This window comes from Phodopus roborovskii, unplaced genomic scaffold (genome assembly GCF_943737965.1).
Source record: "Phodopus roborovskii unplaced genomic scaffold, PHOROB, whole genome shotgun sequence".
Taxonomy (NCBI): domain Eukaryota; kingdom Metazoa; phylum Chordata; class Mammalia; order Rodentia; family Cricetidae; genus Phodopus; species Phodopus roborovskii.
In genome coordinates, this window is record NW_026125605.1 from 17,315 (window position 1) to 22,605 (window position 5,291).

At 36.5% G+C, this 5,291-nt stretch overlaps 1 long non-coding RNA gene across 1 annotated transcript; it reads right to left on the bottom strand.

The window, feature by feature from the left end:
- Positions 1-2,439: 2,439 nt before the first annotated feature.
- LOC127217070 (uncharacterized) lies at positions 2,440-5,087 on the bottom strand. Its single transcript, XR_007834066.1, has 3 exons — positions 5,002-5,087; positions 4,005-4,104; positions 2,440-2,509 (listed from the first exon to the last, which is right to left on the bottom strand). It is a non-coding gene; the product is annotated as an uncharacterized LOC127217070 (long non-coding RNA).
- Between the last annotated feature and the right edge of the window lie 204 nt (positions 5,088-5,291).

The following is a 5,291-nucleotide window of genomic DNA, read 5'->3' on the forward strand; positions in this document are numbered from 1 at the left end:
ATAAAAGTGATTGGTTCATGAGTTGAATGCTTATTATCCTACAAATTGGGTTAGTATTATTACATATGCAGTAAAAATTTGGAAAAGTAGATTATCAGAACATTACTTGAACTAATGTAAAGTTGAGAGTGCACCAGGTTGCAGAGAAAAATGAGCATGAACAGATCTGATGGAGACACAGTCTGAAGTTAATCATGTGTCGCACATCCATTGCTCAGTCCACAGGACATCTGCTTTCTGCTCACAGTCTCTCACAAGGAATGCTATAATGTTTTTGTCTACACAGAAGTTCAGAACTGTGAAACAATGAGTACAGAAGACAAAAATGTATGAAGATATGGGTCTTGCAGACACTAAAGACTGACTATAGTAAATTATATGATGTATTATGTTCTGTTATAACACCTACTCACCCAGATGTTATGCCATACTTACATAGGAAGACACAGCTGCACAGAGCATAACTAAACCTGCTGAACTTGTAGTAACTAATTCTGAGAGTGAGCTCTATTGCTTAGCAATCGTGAAAGTATCGTTTTTCACTTATGCCTATTAGTTAATTTGTAATTAATTTGTGCCTACTAATTAATATTGTTTGAAGATCTACAAATACCACATAGTTAATTACAAGCTGTGTCAACTGCTATTATCAACAACTAACACTTTTGCTTTCTCCATTACCTGGTCTCCTCGGTACTGGATATGCAATCAGTCTTTCTAACCTACACATGCATAAAAATTCAAACAAGCAGGAGTTTAGAGTTGGACCACAAGTACCTTGACAATTATCTTCTCATTAGAAGAAATCATACATTCATTAAGTACTGTTATTCCCTTAGTAATTTATTAATTTACTAATACTAATTGAATGATCTTCAATGATACAAATTGTTTTGGAAGAAGAAATACACCTTAAACAGATTAAGTTATGGAATCTTAATTGTTATATCATTTCCCAATAATAGACTAATTTCAATTCAAATGAAAGGAAAATAAAATGTAAACAGTTTTATATGCATAATGCAAGCAAGCCAAATAGAACAATTTGTAAGTACGATGAATAGGAAGACAACTGGTCTAATGTGTGACGACTGTAGATTTAGAAAGCTCTTCCTAATATATAAATATAAAATGAAAATAGAATTTACTAAAGTTTTCATAGACTATATGACTAATTTAAAAGAAAACAATTAAGATGTCATCTGAGGGCATAATTACTAAGTATAAATAACCTAACTATATATTTACTGTAAGATTTCATGTAGAGAAATGATGTATTGCTGAATATTTGCACAGAAAATCAAAACTGGTCCAGAAGATTGTATATCTGGGTAATGGGAATAAATTTTGCTTCGCTATCAGGGACATTTGTAGTAAGGATGGACATAAGAATAAAATGTTTACCAGGAAGGTTGTCATCTTGAAAAGGTTTCCCTGTGGTACTCAAGGTAAGGAGGGGCCACCAGTCATGTTCAAATCCTTTCTAACATTGTGTTTCTACAATGCAATAAAAGGAATCTTTATTAAATTTGAAATCCCATCATGTTCTAAGATCTACTATTATACTTTGTTGACATAAAATATGTAAACATTGTTTTATTCATTTTTACAGTATATATAATCTCTAAATGATTCCTAATATCAAATTATTTTTAAGAACTTGCATTTTGTACTCTTTGTTCTCAATTCATACACATCCCTCTTTTACGTTAAATATTCCATACAGTCTGTTTTAGTCAGGAAATGTTAGTCAAAGGGTTTCTAGCATCAGGTGTCATTACAAATACAAGAGGCTGAAACAAAAAACAGAAAATTACATTCACAATCTAGAATTGTAATTCTAGTAGAATGCAATATTAGATCAATTTTCTCTTATTCAAAAGAGCTATGATCTTTCACCTCAAAATTCAGCCATGAATATAGCAAATGTCATAAATTAAAACATATTGCAGACTATGTTTCCTTTGCGATACCTGTGATTGAGCTGATGGCTTTGTCCATATTGCCTTATCACATTTCTCACTTTGTGCATTATTGACGAAAGATATTACTGACAAGTCAAAAATATAGCCACCTCACCTTGAAATCAAATAAATTTCTATGATCTCACATCTAGACTCAGGGTTTGTACTCAAGAGGTCTTGACTTTATGTATCACATTCTTCTGTGTTTTATTGAAGCTTTTCCTAATTGCTAAAACAGAAATGTAGAACTAAGTTCATCTGGGCTCTGTGAATGAACACAGTGTGCCATAAATACATACTATACCATTGATATCCTTAACACAGATGTAACATACATAACACAGGTTAACATACATACACAGATACACACCACCATACATTCAGTCACATATATACAAAATACACACACACACACAGACACACACACACACATACACACACACACACACACACATAGGCTCCCACTGAGGTGGGTCTGTGGGATTTACTCATCGCAAATCCGTGATTGTCACCCTGCTGTTTTGGATGGTGACATGACGGCAGTCCTGCAATGGAAAAAGGGAAATATTGTTAGGGAATGGAAATCAGTTTTGAAACAACTTGTACATTTTATTTATACCAAAAGAGGGCCTTGTGCAACATAGGCTAGCACACATAGCCTAGCTAAGCCAGAAGGATCCTGACATTATTCTACTGCTTCGAGGTTCCCAGTGCTGGATTATAGGCAAACATAAGCACAACTGTTTTCATCAGTGCTGGGAAAGGATTTCAGATACTAATGCTTAAAATTGGAACACTATCACAACTGAGCCACATCCCGAGCAGTAAGTTTTGATTGAAGAATTTCATTGCAGCCAGATAGTTCTCAGCCAAGTGGTGAAATCTTGATGTCATTAGAAGTAATGTCAAAAGTTCTGGTCCCCAACACTCCCACCTAGTTCTCCTCATGCCTCATGTTTAGAGTCAATCATCTCTGTGTATCTCAGGATCTTTTCCATCTATTTTCCAGAGTCACATAGCAAATAGTTTTTTTGTTGTTCTTGTTTTTGTTATTGTGTTTGTTGTTAGAGATGTGTAAGTGCAGTGCACCATTGGAGTCATAATGTACATCAGATGGCAAAGGTGACCCAATAGACCTTGAGGGGAGTCATTCCATTAATCAGATTGTAATGGTGACATTACTGACATTTCAGGGATGGTCACTCTGGGTCTACAACATGACAGGTAATCATCAGTCTAAAAGTCTTATTATGTAACATCAATTAGCCTCAAATTGATGATCTACTGCAACTGCCCAAGAGCTTATGTTATGGGTGTTTTTCACCATGGAAGGGGTTATTACAATTGGCAACTTGGGAACTCCTGTTCTAGATAATTCGTTTTTAAAATGAGCAATATCTTTTAATATCTCAGAAACAACATTACTGTACTCCAAAATGGAGCTAGGTAATTTTGAACAGTTCTGGTAGAAAGTTTCTGGCTACAAAAAAACTGATCACCCTGGTATGAACCATGACTTACAAGGTGGGGCCTTGAGAATAGTGCTGGGTTTAACAACACCTACTATTCTTGAAGGGAAGTAGGAAGTGTTCACTGCCTTGCTCCATATCTAGGGCATCTGCAAAAGTCTTTTACCACACAGGCACTAAACTCTCATGTGAAAATCCACAGAGACAACAAATTAAAATAAAAATATGTTCTATTTTTAAAAGGCTACACAATGAAAGTACAGGTATAAATATAATGAAATATAAAATTATATATCTTTTTAAAAGAAGAGCTGAAATGTACACAAGTGTTATTTTCCCTTTAGGATCAGAGTGTGATCCAAATTCTATACAAATGCATATACATATTAATTATGATACATGTAATCACACACAGAATGCTCTACCTCTTAGACTTAGCATTCTGATTCCAGGATTTCAAGCTTCCTTGAATCTCTGTGGTTGTATCCCTGGCTCTTATAAATTTTGTGGGACAGGGTTTGGATATTCTCACAATGTTATTATGTTTCTTCTCCTGTATACAGATACCTACACAGAAAAGAGCTGAGTCCTGATTATGGGGATGGAAGCCCCTCCTGGGGCAGCTTGATATTTCTTTTAATCCAAAAGTTGTCAGTGTGAAAATTCCTGTTCTGAAAAGAGAAAGGCAGACTCACAGTCAAACAGAAATCCCCACAACACGCATTCGTCTCTCTCTCCTCTCCCTCTTTCCATCTTCTTCTCTCCCCTTCCCCTTTCTTTCCTCCCTCTCTCTCCTCTCCTCTATGTCCTCTCTTCTTTCTCTTTCATACCTACACTTATTCCCCTGCTCTCCTGCTCTCTCTGCTCTGACCTGCACAATTCTTCCTCCCGCACAGATGATGTGTATGTCTTCCTTCTATTCCTAGTAAACACTATAATTGAAGTTCTGTTAGACTATGTCTTCTTTGTCATAGTCCTAATTGTCCTCCCTCCCTTCTCTTCCTCTCTTTTCTCTCCTTCTCATTCCTCTCCTTACGTGTATCTCTCTCTATGGTTTTCTCTCTCTTGATCCCTTTCTTGTAGTTTGACTTAATAATAAAATTCTCAACAGTAGAATTGAGCACAAAGAAGAATCAATCCAGTTCAGGCCAATCACTGTCAGGAATAAATGGGGTAGCGCTCAAACCTATGACCACTAATTCCTGTGGGACATTATCCAGGGTACAAAATTCTTTCAAAGAAACAGGATGATTCATTGCTTTCCCAACACTAGCTCTGCTGAGGAATTCAGACTAAGGTGATATTGAGAATGACACTTTAGGCAGTTTCTTGTGTGGAATATCTTCAACCTCTGACACTTGAGATCACTTCTTTGTGCTTTGTCTTAGAAAACGAACAGTGGTGTCAGCACATCTATTAAGAGCAGCTGGTGTTGGAATGTTCACCTTAAAAGGGGGCTTCTATAGCACTCAGTTAAGACTTTCTGGATATTACTTAGTTTTTACAGTGTTCTGAGCCATAGAGGATTTTGCTCTTGTACCGTCTAGGCTTAAATTATATATACTCACTGTTTATATTTGGGTGCGCACACCACTGCAATTGATTCTGGCAGCATCTTCTGGTAGCAAAAATGTGTGTGTACATCCACACTCGAGAAAAAGGCAGTCTGGGTTGGATGGGTCTATGGAGACAAAAGAATTCAAGAAATCACAGTAAGCCCAATGACATACCCAACACAGCAGGCCCCAAGAATTTTCAACCACTGCCTCCCACAATGACTCGCCAAATCATGCTGGGACACATCTGTGGTCTGCTAGGTGGAGAAGGAAGAGGAAATGACCTCACTTATCAACCTAAT